Below are 16,419 nucleotides of genomic sequence, written 5' to 3'. Positions count from 1 at the left end.
AATTAATTAAATTAAATCTGGAATTAAAATACTAGTATCAGTAATGATGGCCATGAAACTACCGGATTGTTGTAAAAACCCATCTGGTTCACTACTGTCCTTTAGAGAAGGAAACCTGCCGTCCTTACCCGGTCTGGCCGATATGTGACTCCAGACCCACAGCAATGTGATTGATTCTTAATTGCCCTCTGAAATGGCTTAGCAAGCCACTCAGTTGTAAAATCTCACTACAAAAAGTCATAATAAGAACAAAACCAGACAGACCACTAGGCACCAGACATGACAACAGCAAACCAAGCCCAGTCAACCCTGCAAGGTCCTCCTTACTAACATCTGGGGACTTGTGCCAAAATTGGGAGAGCTGTCCCACAGACTCATCAAGCAACAGCCTGACATAGCCATACTCACAGAATCATACCTTTCAGCCAACATCCCAGACTCTTCCAATCACCACCCCTGGGTATGTCCCAACCCACCAGAGGTGGTGGTACAGTGATATACAGTCAGGAGGGAGTGGCCCTGGGAGTCCTCAACATTCATAGAATCATAGAAGTTACAACATGGAAACAGGCCCTTCGGCCCAACATGTCCAAGTCGCCCAGTTTATACCACTAAGCCAGTCCCAATTTCCTGCACTTGGCCCATATCCCTCGATACCCATGGAACTGTCCAAATGCTTTTTAAAAGACAAAATTGTACCCGCCTCTACTACTGCCTCTGGAAGCTCGTTCCAGACACTCACCACCCTTTGAGTGAAAAAATTGCCCCCTGGACCCTTTTGTATCTCTCCCCTCTCACCTTAAATCTATGTCCCCTCGTTATAGACTCCCCTACTTTTGGGAAAAGATTTTGACTATCTACCTTATCTATGCCCCTCATTATTTTATAGACTTCTATAAGATCACCCCTAAACCTCCTACTCTCCAGGGAAAAAAGTCCCAGTCTGTCTAACCTCTCCCTATAAGTCAAACCATCAAGTCCCGGTAGCATTCTGGTAAATCTTTTCTGCACTCTTTCTAGTTTAATAATATCCTTTCTATAATAGGGTGACCAGAACTGTACACAGTACTCCAAGTGTGGCCTCACCAATGCCCTGTACAACTTCAACAAGACATCCCAACTCCTGTATTCAATGTTCTGACCAATGAAACCAAGCATGCCGAATGCCTTCTTCACCACCCTATCCACCTGTGACTCCACTTTCAAGGAGCTATGAACCTGTACTCCGAGATCTCTTTGTTCTATAACTCTCCCCAACGCCCTACCATTAACGGAGTAGGTCCTGGCCCGATTCGATCCACCAAAATGCATCACCTCACATTTATCTAAATTAAACTCCATCTGCCATTCATCAGCCCACTGGCCCAATTTATCAAGATCCCGTTGCAATCCTAGATAACCTTCTTCACTGTCCACAATGCCACCAATCTTGGTGTCATCTGCAAACTTACCAACCATGCCTCCTAAATTCTCATCCAAATCATTAATATAAATAACAAATAACAGCGGACCCAGCACCGATCCCTGAGGCACACTGCTGGACACAGGCATCCAGTTTGAAAAACAACCCTCTACAACCACCCTCTGTCTTCTGTCGTCAAGCCAATTTTGTATCCAATTGGCTACCTCACCTTGGATCCCATGAGATTTAGCCTTATGTAACAACCTACCATGCGGCACCTTGTCAAAGGCTTTGCTGAAGTCCATGTAGACCACGTCCACTGCACAGCCCTCATCTATCTTCTTGGTTACCCCTTCAAAAAACTCAATCTGACTCTGGACCCCATGAAATCTCATGGCATCAGGCCAAACATGGGCAAGGAAACCTCCTGCTGATTACCACCATACCGTCCTCCCTCAGCTGATGAATCAGTCCTCCTCCATGTTGAGCACCACTTGGAGGAAGCACTGAGGGTAGCAAGGGCACAAAATGTACTCTGGGTGGGGGACTTCAATGTCCATCACCAAGAGTGGCTCGGTAGCACCACTGCTGGCCGAGTCCTGAAGGACATAGCTGCCAGACTGGGCCTGCAGCAGGTGGTGAGCGAACCAACACGAGGGAAAAACTTACTTGACCTCGTCCTCACCAATCTACCTGTCGCGAATGCATCTGTCCATGACAGTATTGGTAGAAGTGACCACCGCACAGTCCTCGTGGAGATGAAGTCCCGTCTTCACACTGAGAGCACCATCCAACGTGTTGTGTGGCACTACCACCGTGCTAAATGGGATAGATTCAGAACAGATCTATCAGCTAAAAACTGGGCATCCATGAGGCGCTGTGGATCATCAGCAGCAGCAGAATTGTATTCCAGCACAATCTGTAACCTCATGGCCTGGCATATTCCTCACTCTACCATTACCAACAAGCCAGGGGATCAACCCTGGTTCAATGAGGAGTGTAGAAGAGCATGCCAGGAGCAGCACCAGGCGTACCTAAAGATGAGGGGCCAACCTGGTGAAGCTACAACTCAGGACTACATGCATGCTAAACAGCGGAAGCAACATGCTATAGACAGAGCTAAGCGATTCCACAACCAACGGATCAGATCAAAGCTCTGCAGTCCTGCCACATCCAGTCATGAATGGTGGTGGACAATTAAACAACGAACGGGAGGAGGAGGCTCTGTAAACATCCCCATCCTCAATGACGGGGGAGTCCAGCACATGAGTGCAAAAGATAAGGCTGAAGCGTTTGCAACCATCTTCAGCCAGAAGTGCCGAGTGGATGATCCATCTCGGCCTCCTCCTGATATCCCCACCATCACGGAAGCCAGTCTTCAGTCAATTCGATTCACTCCACGTGATATCAAGAAACGGCTGAGTGCGCTGGATACAGCAAATGCTATGGGCCCTGACAACATCCCAGCTGTAGTGCTGAAGACCTAGTCTGCGCCTCAAGCCAAGCTGTTCCAGTACAGCTACAACACTGGCATCTACCCGACAATGTGGAAAATTGCCCAGGTATGTCCTGTCCACAAAAAGCAGGACAAATCCAATCCGGCCAATTACCGCCCCATCAGTCTACTCTCAATCATCAGCAAAGTGATGGAAGGTGTCGACGACAGTGCTATCAGGCGGCACTTACTCACCAATAACCTGCTCACCAATGCTCAGTTTGGGTTCCGCCAGGACCACTCGGCTCCAGACCTCATTACAGCCTTGGTCCAAACATGGACAAAAGAGCTGAATTCCAGAGGTGAGGTGAGAGTGACTGCCCTTGATATCAAGGCAGCATTTGACCGAGTGTGGCACCAAGGAGCCCAAGTAAAATTGAAGTCAATGGGAATCAGGGGGAAAACTCTCCAGTGGCTGGAGTCATACCTAGCACAAAGGAAGATGGTAGTGGTTGTTGGAGGCCAATCATCTGAGCCCCAGGACATTGCTGCAGGAGTTCCTCAGGGCAGTGTCCTAGGCCCAACCATCTTCAGCTGCTTCATCAATGACCTTTCCTCCATCATAAGGTCAGAAATGGGGATGTTCGCTGATGATTGCACAGTGTTCAGTTCCATTCGCAACCCCTCAAATAATGAAGCAGTCCGAGCCCGCATGCAGCAAGACCTGGACAACATCCAGGCTTGGGCTCATAAGTGGCAAGTAACATTCGCGCCAGATAAGTGCCAGGCAATGACCATCTCCAACAAGAGAGAGTCTAACCACCTCCCCTTGACATTCAACGGCATTACCATCGCCGAATCCCCCACCATCAACATCCTGGGGGTCACCATTGACCAGAAACTTAACTGGACCAGCCATATAAATACTGTGGCTACGAGAGCAGGTCAGAGGCTGGGTATTCTGCGGCGAGTGACTCACCACCTGACTCCCCAAAGCCTTTCCACCATCTACAAGGCACAAGTCAGGAGTGTGATGGAATACTCTCCACTTGCTTGGATGAGTGCAGCTCCAACAACACTTAAGAAGCTCGACACCATCCAAGATAAAGCAGCCCGCTTGATTGGCACCACATCCACCACCCTAAACATTTTCTCCCTTCACCACCAGCGCACTGTGGCTGCAGTGTGTACCATCCACAGGATGCACTGCAGCAACTCGCCAAGGCTTCTTCGACAGCACCTCCCAAACCCGCGACCTCTACCATCTAGAAGGACAAGAGCAGCAGGCACATGGGAACACCACCACCTGCACGTTCCCCTCCAAGTCACACACCATCCCGACTTGGAAATATATCGCCGTTCCTTCATTGTCGCTGGGTCAAAATCCTGGAACTCCCTTCCTAACAGCACTGTGGGAGAACCGTCACCACACGGACTGCAGCGGTTCAAGAAGGCGGCTCACCACCACCTTCTCAAGGGCAATTAGGGATGGGCAATAAATGCTGGCCTCGCCAGCGACGCCCACATCCCGTGAACGAATAAATAAAAAGACAGCCCTTGGATACACTGGATATGAAAGGACAATAAATGAATGTTCTGGGATCATTAGTCTGTATATGCCTCCTGTATGGCACATACACAGACTAATGATCCTCAGTTATGCCAGCACTGTAGAGATAACTGTCAAGTAAAATGAGTAAAGGTGCATTGATGTAAAACAGCCTTTCTATTTAACAGCAAACAAAGAAACATATTCACATTAAGCTATTAGTGTACATAAAGGAAGAGATTTTCAAGTCACACCATATTAGATAAACGTGTATGACAAGATGAGATGGGGTAGAAATCTTGCTATCTGAAAAAAACCCTCAATCTGACTCACCCCCAAGAACAAATCTGCCTGTGCTGGCTGAGCCATGAGTCTCCACTCCAATCACTTCCTTTCTTCACTAAAATATAAAATACAGGGACAGGCTAAATCTCTAGCATATCCACTGAGCATTCAAACTCAGAAAATATCTTCAGATTCCAGTGGTGAACCACTGAAGTTAAAAAATGTAGCCCACTCCTAATCTGAAGGAAAAGTGAACCAAGGGGGTAGACAATCAGTTTGATATGGACAAAACTGAGTTAATGATTTTTGTCTAATGGGGATTTACAAAACCTCTGCTCCACAATTTCTTCAGCTGTGTAAAACAAAAGATGTGCTCTCAATCCATTTATTTTTGAATCAACCATTCATTCATGAGGCTTTTCCTGTCTCTTTATGAAGCAGGGCTTAAAGCTGAAAATTGAAAGTGGTACAATGGATGCTTGTGATAGTTCTCACCTTGAGTCCATGCTGAATACATATTTTGGGTTTTAAAATGCTGGTATACACCACACTGTAAGTATGCTGGTTTTGCACACAGATACATATTACCCAACTCTAAGCCCTGGTGTAAATATCATCTATATTTGTATAAAATATACCTTTCCCTTAAGAATTTATTTTTGCTTGAAGAGCCAAGATCAAGCTGTTGTCTGCTGGGAAACTGCAGCCTTGCAAGTCATAAATAATCACCTACAGGCTTAGGTCATAGTCTCTGGCACAGGCTCTCATCTCTTGAAATCCCAGTTTGGAATGACTATCTATTTGCAGAGAAGTCTGTGGTCCAGACTATCTTCTCTTCCCAGTTGAAGAATGGTGTTAAAGAAATTGAAAAAGGACAATATAATGAGTGGGGGCTTGGGATTATCCAATGTTGGTATAAATCAACCCATTGTTTTTTTCACTTTCTAGTCCAAGGAAGCAACATTGATGTGTAAGAAAGCGTTGAATTGTACATAGTACAGTATATAATACAGTTCTAACAATGCCTACAAAAGTTTCCTGAGGCATCGTCTGGGTATAAAGAAAGAAGTCAGAGTATTCAGAGACATAGATTGAACTATGAGCAGAGGCTGTGAGAGCTGAGGTTATTCTCATTATAACAAAGGAGGGAGAAGAAACAGATGATTGAAAATGTTTAAAATTATACTAGGACAAGATATAAGAAAACACAATAGGATAAAATTATAAAATTAGGGAGCCAGAATGTAACATGGAAAATTTTAAAGCGGGAAAGACCACGGGGGGGGGGGAATTGGATAGGGCCTGTTTTTGGGCGGGAGTAGCACGATCCGCTATTACCCCGTGCCCAATGGTCCCTACTCAGGCAGGACGAGATTTTTGTCATGCCTAAGGACTCACCTGCAATCTGCATTGGAAATCAGCATTGAACGAGGATTCCATACAATTCGCACTTTCCACCTGCAGGGGGAGCTCCAATCTCTTAAAGGCAGGCTGTCTGTTAGAAATCTCTTAAAGGTAGCTGGTACCTGTTATTTGCTGAATATAACAGCCTGCTGTCTGCATGGAGTCTGAACTGAGATCAGACATCGCACACATAAAGGTCCCATCCCTATGTTTACATACTGATGAGTTATGTTTGAATAAACATCCTCCAATCTGCATGCCAGACCTCACCAACTGCCAATCTGAGAGTCCATGCACCAAGATTCTCTGTTGATGCACCCGAGGCCTTGGTGCAAGAGGTGGACAGAAGGAGGGACATCCTATATCCGCGGGCGGGTGGGGGGTTGTGGGGGGGGGGTTGCAAGAGGCCCTCCAGACATACACGCAAAATGCAGTGGGAGGCAGTAGGGGATGAAGTCAATTCCAGGCGCACAGCATCATGAACATGGATGCAGTACAGGAAGAAGTTCAATGCTTTGACATGAGTGGACAAGGTGAGTGAGGTCAACTGTCAAGTGGCATCTCCTACCAACTGCACCACTCCTCCACGCACTAAACCCCCCAACACCCACCTACTAACAATCTCTTTCCATCTGTACTCAACTCTTCCAATCAGATGCTTCCTCTCACCCTCACACATTACCACTGTTGCAAGCCGCCGACCCACAACTCACAGGTCACACACACTGGCAACTATTCATACATGACAGGCACATCGCCCAGACATGCGTCCCGCTTTCTTGCAGGAGAAGGTGTCAGCAAGTGGCAGTGGCGTTCAGCCCCTCGAGCCTGTTCCACCATTCAATGAGATCATGGTGGACCTGTAACCTAACTCCATATACCCGTCTTAGCCCCATATCCCTTGGTTCAAAGAAATCTATCAATCTCAGATTTAGAATTCACAATTGAGCTAGCATTAACTGTTGTTTACAGAAGAGCGTTCCAAACTTCTCCCAACCTTTGCATGTAGAAGCATTTCCTAACTTCACTCCTGCACGTCCTGGCTCTAAATGCTAGGCTATACCCCCTAGTCTTAGAATTCAAGTATAGGAGACCTCCAAAAACAGTTACTAATATCTCAGCAGCCAGAAGCAATAATCCAGCCACTAACCTGTAAATCCTGCATGGGCCCTTTAAATAGCACCGGTGGGGGGGTCCTCCAGGCACTCTAAGACACGTTCAGATGGTCAGGGTTAAGACTGTGCGTTGTACACTGATTGAAGCCATTTTCTCCCTACTTTACATGATTCCAGCGTTCGTTATCTGCGCCTGCACTAACTCCTATACCAAGATGGCGTATGGTTCACGTTCGCGTGCGCACCAAAGACGCCATCTTGGACGTCAGAGAGGCTGTGTAGCGCCAAAACAATGGGCGCTACACGGCCCAATTTAGCACCCCAAAAGTCCAATATCCTCTTCGTCCCCTCCTTTGACCCCCTGTCTGCCTGGGCACTCTACCTGACATGACCTGAACACACCTGTATTCTGGATTCAGTTCATTTTAATAGGTCGAACATTCCCCCTGTGAGACCTACCCCTTGGCAGATATCTATGCTCAGAAATGGGGTGGAAATAAAACTGTTGCTGCAGGCCTGAGAGGTCTGCAGCAATGCCTATGGTTGCCAGCTGTGGAACCTCCTGGCTGGTTTCCAAGAACGCTGCCCAGAAGGATTCTAGCCCCAAACATCTTCTAGGTTATCTTTCAAAAAATGTATTTAGCTTTTTCTAGGACCTATCTTCTTCTGCATGCCTATTCTCAAATCTTCCGATCTGAGCAGGGTTCGCTGCCAGTCTTCTGTCCCAGTTCCTCAGTGTCCTTCCAAATGTGTGTTTGCTTGGAGCAGAGAAAGGAAAATGTGTCTTGAGGTACCGTTCATTATCTCTAGCCTATTTAAATGGAATTTGAATGCTTGTGCCTACTCCAGCAAGGGAGCATTAACAGAGAAGATTTGTGCCCTTTAAATCTCCAGCTCCCCTTCCCCACCCCGGCCAGAGTAGGAAGGTGCTGCTCCAAAATCCTGCTGGGTCTGCAGGGTGGGTGCCCGAGGAGCACCAGTACAGGCGTGGATGCCTAAAAATTAGATGACCCCCATCCTCAGGATTTGGGATGGGGTCACAGCAAGGTCAGATGCTGCACTTCCGGTGGTGTAACTTGTAAGATTTTTTTTTAGTTTTTGTTAATATTATACTTTCCTGAATGATACCCACATGAGAGAGATATTATACCTGTTTTCAGTTTTATTACTGATGGAATCATAAGTAGAAAGGGACATTTTAGTTAAGAGAAAGACTTGCATTTGTTTGGCGCCTTATCATGTCTTAAAGCACTTCAAGTACAATAAATGGCTTTAAAATGAGGTGATTGTTATTACGTAGGCAAATGTTACAGTTATTTTGCACATAGTAAACAACAGTGGGATGAATAAGCTGATAATTTGTTCTTGGTTGTATTCATACATCACAATAGTCAGCTGACAATCAGTGTTTCAACCAATGTGTCAACTTGTTAATATTTCACAAGAAATATCAGCTTTTAAAGCAGAGATTGGAAGTTGTCATTTTTATCCAATCAGATCAGTTGTGTGTGGAATTGGAAACTGTCAGAACCAATCAGATTGATCTGAGGACAGAACCAAAAGCTGATTGGTTGGAAGGTGGGTCTGGAGCCTGTCACAACCAATCAGTTCAGAGGAAGTTTTAACTGATTTTAAATAGGTTAATATTCTGTTAAAATAGGAATGTCACACTAATGCATTATCTTTGTGACCAACAGTAATTTCTAGCTTCTTGTGTTTTAAAGTTTTAAAGGTTGATCAGCATATAAAAGAGGAAAAGATAGGGGCCTGAAGGTTCTCACCTGTTCTGCTGTACTCCTGCCCTAAATTTAGCTGGAGTGCCGACCCGGAGGTGTCGGTTCTGGAACTTGCACTCCAGTTTCCAGATGACCTTGCTGGAGGGCAAACCTCTATCTGACCCAATTGTGGTCATCGATATAAAGGGAAGGGTCATCTACGTTAGGAGTTCCCACGACCTTGGTCCTCAAAGACACATTTCTGAGAGCCATGATAAAGCTACACTTCAAAAGTACTATATTGGCTGTGAAGCAATTTGGGGAGTCCTGAGATTGTGAAAGTGCTATATAAATGCAAGTTCTTCTTTCTTTTTGGATGGCAATGGTAGACTGACAGCACATTTGTGGTGCCTCATCCCCCTCCCTGCTGAAGAGGCCAGAAAATCTGGCCTAAATGCTCGGGGTTCATTCCCCCCTCCTTCTCCAACTAACACCATCATAAACAGAATAACTCATTGTTATTTTCATAGCTGCTTGTGGGAATGTGCTGTGTGCAAATTGACTGCCATATTTACCCAAATAACCCAGTCAGTCTATTTTTTTAGCCCGTGTGGTGAAGGTTCTCCCACAGTGCTGTTAGGTAGGGAGTTCCAGGATTTTGAACTAGCGACGATGAAGGAACGGCGATATATTTCCAAGTTGGGATGGTGTGTGACTTGGAGGGGAACGTGCAGGTGGTGTTGTTCCCATGTGCCTGCTGCCCTTGTCCTTCTAGGTGGTAGAGGTCACAGGTTTAGGAGGTGCTGTCAAAGAAGCCTTGCCGAGTTGCTGCAGTGCATCCTATAGATGGTACACACTGCAGCCACTGTGCGCTGGTGGTGAAGGGAGTGAATGTTTAGGGTGGTGGATGGGCTACCAATCAAGCGGGCTGCTTTGTCCTGGATGGTGTTGAGCTTCTTGAGTGTTGTTGGAGCTGCACTCGTCCAGGCAAATGGAGAGTATTCCATCACACTCCTGACTTGTGCCTTGTAAATGGTGGAAAGGCTTTGGGGAGTCAGGAGGTAAGTCACTTGTTACAGAATACCCAGCCTCTGACCTGCTCTTGTAGCCACAGTATTTATGTGGCTGGTCCAGTTAAGTTTCTGGTCAATGGTGACCCCCAGGATGTTGATGGTGGGGGATTCGGCGATGGTAATGCTGTTGAATGTCAAGAGGAGATGGTTAGACTCTCTCCTGTTGGAGATGGTCATTGCCTGGCACTTGTCTGGTGCAAAAGTTACTTGCCATTATCATGTTGTCCAGGTCTTGCTGCATGCGGGCACGGACTGCTTCATTTTCTGAGGGGTTGCGAATGGAACTGAACACTGTGCAATCATCAGCGAACATCCCCATTTCTGACCTTATGATGGAGAGAAAGTCATTGATGAAGCAGTTGAAGATGGTCGGGCCAAGGACATTGTCCTGAGGAACTCGTGCAACAATGTCCTGGGGCTGAGATGATTGGCCTCTAACAACTACTACCATCTTCCTTTGTGCTAGGTATGTATCTAGCTATTGGAGAGTTTTCCCCCTGATTCCCATTGATTTCAATTTTACTAGGGCGCCTTGGTGCCACACTCAGTCAAATGCTGCCTTGATGTCAAGGGCAGTTACTCTCACTTCACCTCTGAAATTCAGCTCTTTTGTCCATATTTGGATCAAGGCTGTAATGAGGTCTGGAGCCGAGTGGTCCTGGCTGAACCCAAATTGAGCATTGGTGAGTAGGTTATTGGTGAGTAAGTGCCGCTTGATAGCACTGTCGACAACACCTTCTATCACTTTGCTGATGATTCAGAGTAGACCGATGTGGGGGTAATTGGCCGGATTGGATTTGTCCTGCTTTTTGTGGACAAAAACAGTCAGTCTACTCAATTCAAAATAATTAATTAAATACCTGAGTGGAATCTCAGCCTAGAATGCTAAAGTGGAAGGGAAGGTCGTGTCTGACTAACTTGATTGAATTTTTTGAGGAGGTAACAAGAAGGGTCAATGAGGATAGCATGTTTGATGTAGCCTACATGGATTTTAGCAAGGCTTTTGACAAGGTCCCACTTGGTAGACTGGTCAGAAAAGTAAAAGCCCATGGGATCCAAGGGAAAGTGGCAAGTTGGATTCAGAATTGGCTCAGTGGCAGGAAGCAAAGCGTAATGGTTGACAGATGTTTTTGTGACTGGAAGTCCAGTTGGGTTCTGCAGGGCTCAATACTAGGTCCATTGCTTTTTGTGGCATATATAAATGATTTAGGCTTAAATATAGGGGGAATGATTAAGAAGTTTGCAGATGATACAAACATTGACCGTGTGGTTGCTAGTGAGGAAGAAAGCTGTAGACTGCAGGAAGATATCAATGGACTGGTCAGGTGGGCAGAAAAGTGGCAAATGGAATTCAATCCTGAGAAGTGTGAGGTAATGCATTTCGGGAAGGCAAACAAGGCGAGGGAATACACAATAAATGGCAGGATACTGAGAAGTGTAGAGGAACAGAGGGACCTTGGAGTGCATTACCACAGCTCCCTGTAGGTAGCAGGACAGGTAGATAAGGTGGTTAAGAAGGCATACGCGATACTTTCCCTTATTAGTCGAGGCATAAAATATGGGAGGCAGGGAGCTTATGCTAGAACTATATAAAACACTAATTAGGCCACAGCTAGAGTACTGCGTATAGTTCTGGTCTCCACATTACAGGGAAGATGTGATTGCATTAGAGAGGGTACAGAGGAGATTTACGAGGATGTTGCCAGGACTGGAGAATTTTAGCTATGAGGAAAGATTGGATAGGCTGGGGTTGTTTTCTTTGGAACAAAGGAGGCTGAGGGGAGATTTAATTGAGGTGTATAAAATTATGAGGGGCCTAGATAGAGTGGACAGGAAGGACCTATTTCCCTTAGCAGAGAGGTCAATAACCAGAGGGCATGGATTTAAATTAATTGGTAGGTGTATTAGAGAGGAGTTGAGGAAAAATGTTTTCACCCAGAGGATGGTGGGGGTCTGGAACTCACTGTCTGAAAGGGTGGTAGAGGCAGAAACCCTCATTGCATTTAAAAAGCATTTGGATATGCACTTGAAGTGCCATAACCTACAAGGCTACAAGCCAAGAGCTGGAAAGTGGGATTAAGCTGGATAGCTCTTTTTCGTCTGGCACAGACACGATGGGCAGAATGGCCTCCTTCTGTGCTGTAAATTTCTATGATTGTAAGTGCTGGCGTGGGGCTTGAACTCCTAACCTTATAACCTAGAGAATTCCAACTGAGCCAAGTTGACACAAAGTAATAGTAGCAAGTCTTTACTAATAGGCTTTACATAAATATACAGAAACTTATAGATTGTTTCATTTTAGTTCAGCATGAAGCAAGAACAATGATTTCTGTGTGTTTTCTTTAACTTTCACTGCAGAAGAATCAGTGACTAATCTATGTATCCCTTTGATATTTAGTTTACTAGTTTAGGACAAAGTCAAATTTGATATAACTGTAAAATAAAAAGCGATCCCATCATCATTTGAAAATGCAACCATATACATGTAAATGTATTTGAGTACTCTCTAACAAGAGAGAGGAACTGGACTAAAAATTGTTTCGGAGGAATAGAAAAGCAGTATATTATTTAAATGGAGAGAGATTGCATAACTCTGAGGTACAGAGGGATCTGGGTGTCCTAGTACATGAATCACAAAAAGTTAGAATGCAGGTACAGCAAGTGATTAGGAAGGCAAATGGAATGTTGTAATTTATTGCAAGGGGAATGGAATATAAAAGTAGAGATGTTTTGCTACAGTTGTACAGGGCATTGGTGAGACCACATCTAGAATACTGTGTGCAGTTTTGGTCTCCTTATTTAAGAAAGGACATAATTGCTTTAGAGGCATTTCAGAGAAGGTTCACTCGACTGATTCCTGGGATGAGGGGGTTATCTTATGAGGAAAGGTTGGACAAGTTGGGTCTGTATACATTGGACTTTAGAAGAATGAGAGGTAATCTTTTTGAAACATATAAGATCCTGAGGGGACTTGAAGGGGTAGATGCTGAAAGGATGTTTCCCCTTGTAGGAGAGACTAGAACTAGGGGACACAGTTTAAAAATAAGGGGTCTCCCATTTAAGACGGAGATGAGGAGAAATTTTTTCTCTCAGAGGGTCATGAGTCTGTGGAACTCCCTTCCCCTGAGAGCAGTGGATACAGGATCATTGAATATTTTTAATGTAAGGAGTCTTACAACACCAGGTTATAGTCCAACAGCTTTATTTAAAATCACAAGCTTTCGGAGGCTTCCTCCTTCATCAGGTGATGAAGGAGGAAGCCTCTGAAAGCTTGTGATTTTAAATAAAGCTGTTGGACTATAACCTGGTGTTGTAAGACTCCTTACATTTGTCCACCCCAGTCCATCACCGGCATCTCCACATCATGAATACTTTTAAGGCTGAGTTAGATAGATTCCCGATTAACAAGGGAGTCAAAGGTTATAGTGGGTAGACGGGAAAGTAGGGTTGAGGTCACAATCAGATCAGCAAGCTCGAAGGGCCTACTCCTGCTCCTAATTCGTATGTTTGTATATTGATGCACATATGGTTACAGATTTTAAACAAAACAATAATTTTGAGTTCTGAAAGTTGTCTATGAACAGGGATCCCACTATAAAACCACAATGCCTACATAGTGATGTTGACATGATCAATACAATTGTAGGTTTATGTGGAAAAATGGAGAAAGAGAGACACAGCACGGCAACTACAGGTAAACATTAAAATAGGTGCCTAGGGATGTTTGACAGTACAAGAACTGGTAGTGTTGTTATGTGCAGAAAGGAAAAGCGACAGCAGTATGCTGCAAGCCACAATTTGCAAGTTATATCTTCTGCAGAGAATAAAAACAATGGTGCTGCTGCCTGTGAATTTCACCTGCATGAGAAAATATACACCTTTGGAGGAAACCAAACGACAAGCTGGCTGACACTTCTTCACAATGACTTTGAGAGTGCAAACATGGGGTCCGTCCAGAAATTGTTTGAGATGAAGCAGTTTGTGCAAGAAGCACAAGGAAGTGACTATATGGTGACAATTGAAACTATTCAGATAAAAGTCCAATTTAGAACAAAAATATAAACTGAGGATGGATGTACCATTTTATGAGTGGCAAAGGTTTTGTTTTACGTTACCATACAACAATCAGCCAGTGCTTGATAATGACAACAAAACAAAGCAGGTACTAAAACCAACCGTACATAATAAGGCTACTAGGCTAAATGGGCAATTGAAAATGAAACTCCTGCAGGATATAATATGTAATTTGCAGATTTCCCAGCATGCATTTTGTGTATCGGCATGACTTGAAGGCTATAAGGTCCCCATATCCTGTGAGGATTTGACAGTTTCTTTGCTTTTACCAAAAAACTTTGAAAGAAACTGGAAACTGGAAATTCAAAGCTTTATTTCAGGCAAGTGATGATATTTGTTAAGAAATTATGTTTTCTGTAATAAACCACTCACACAAAAAACACGTGTGAGGGCAGTACACATGATTAGCAGCACCTATGGTTGTGATTTATTTGTTGGTGGTTAGAAAGAGAGATTGTTTATTGAAAAAGGATAATTTTAGATACTCGCCTCTTTATTTTGGTTAAATATACACTCAGTTAAAAATACTCTTTCTTCTGAACTATTTTTGAAGCTCAAGGAAATTTTTCATGTATAAAAACTTGGAAATTGCAAAAGTGATGAACTTTTGAGTATTTTATAAGGTAACTTTTGTTTATGGAAATTTCTGTTTATTAAATACTTTATAACAACCACAACTTGCATTTATATAGCGCCCTTAACATAGTAAAACATCCCAAGGTGCTTCACAGGAGTGTTATCAAACAAAATTTGACACCAAGCAACGTGTTAGGATAGGTGACCAAAAGCTTGGTCAAAGAGGTAGGTTTTAAGGAGCATCTTAAAGGAGGATAGAGAGGTTGAGAGGTTTTGGGAGGAAATGCCAGAGCTTAGGGCCTAGGCGTCTGAAGGCATGGCCGCCAACAGTGGAGTGATTAAAATCGGGGATGCGTAAGAGGCCAGAATTGGAGGAGCACAAAGATCTCGGAGAGTTGTAGGGCTGGAGGAGGTTACAAAGATAGGGAGGGGCATGGAGGGATTTGAAAACAAGGATGAGAATTTTAAAATCGAGGCGTTGCTGGACCGGGAGCCAATGTAGGTCAGTGAGCACAGAGGTGATGGGTGAACAGGACTTGATGCGCGTTTGGATGAGCTCAAGTTCACAGAAGGTGCAAGGTGGGAAACTCACTAACTGTGCACTAATGGCTAAATTTTACTCTTCTACACTCCTGGCACAGGCTGGGAGTACATATGAGAAAATTGTGCACTTTTAATCCATGGTTTTCTGTCCATTGATTTCAGGAAGCAGAGTATTTACCCTTAAATGCTATAAGCCAAGGAATATAAAAGCAGAAACTGGCTGACAATGGGCAAAGTGATGTGGATTACCTGAGGGCACAGAAGAGGCTGCAGATAGGTCAAGGGAGGAGGCTGATGGAGAGGAACACGAGTTTGGGGCCCCTGCAGCTCAAAAGGGACTACAGGCAGTTGTCCTGGACCCTCTCCTCCATACGGCTACTAAACTCTGCCCACCCCAGTGCTCTGAAGCCTCTTCTCCAGTCCTGTTAGACTCAAAGACCCCCATCCCTAGACTCCTCCCCACTTCCAGATCCTGGGATCCTCTATTAGAGTTCATGAACTCCTAGATCACATTCTTAGTGTGCCTTGATCCCAGGATCACCATCAATGCTTCCAGACCCTGAGCCCTCCCCCCACCCCTCCCTAAAGCTGCCAAATTGCAGGATCCCTCCTCCAGTGACCCCAGGAGCTGCCCCAGTTTTCCAAGAACCTCCCTTTCCAATATTCTTGGAAACATGGGACCCCTCCGTCCACCATGCTCAAAATACTGCTAGGTCCTGAGAACATATCCCAGTATCCTGGTCCCTCTTCCCAGTACTTCCAGGAGCCAGGGTTTCTCCAAATGCTGATAAATGATTGTCCCTAATAATACTACTTGGCATAACATCCTTGTTATGATAAAACCTCTGACTCACCTTGAGCAATACTATGGGAGATCTGCTACTATTTAAAAATTGTTTCACGGAGGGAAAAGAATTGTTGCATTTTGTTTCTTGCTGATGGCTGTCATGGAGCAAATTGTTCATTGTATGGTTTCCAGTATTTTATGTTTAAACCCGTAACTTTGTTTTTGTGAGTTTTACAGGGATTTCTATATTTTTTTCTGGGACAGGGAGGCTTGAGTTGGGGGTACAGTCTATAATCAGGAGCAGCCTATATTCATATCAGTATAACATTTATATTTTATTTTGTTAATCCAGTTGCGTTCACTCTCATGATACAATATATATCTATCAACTGTCTGCAAGAACTTTTGAGGAAAATCTCCTTAAACTTGGTTCTCAAGCTATGTGCCTGATTTGATCACCT

Source organism: Heptranchias perlo, chromosome 2 (assembly GCF_035084215.1).
Source record: "Heptranchias perlo isolate sHepPer1 chromosome 2, sHepPer1.hap1, whole genome shotgun sequence".
NCBI lineage: Eukaryota > Metazoa > Chordata > Chondrichthyes > Hexanchiformes > Hexanchidae > Heptranchias > Heptranchias perlo.
Note: the sequence above shows the minus strand (reverse complement) of the source record.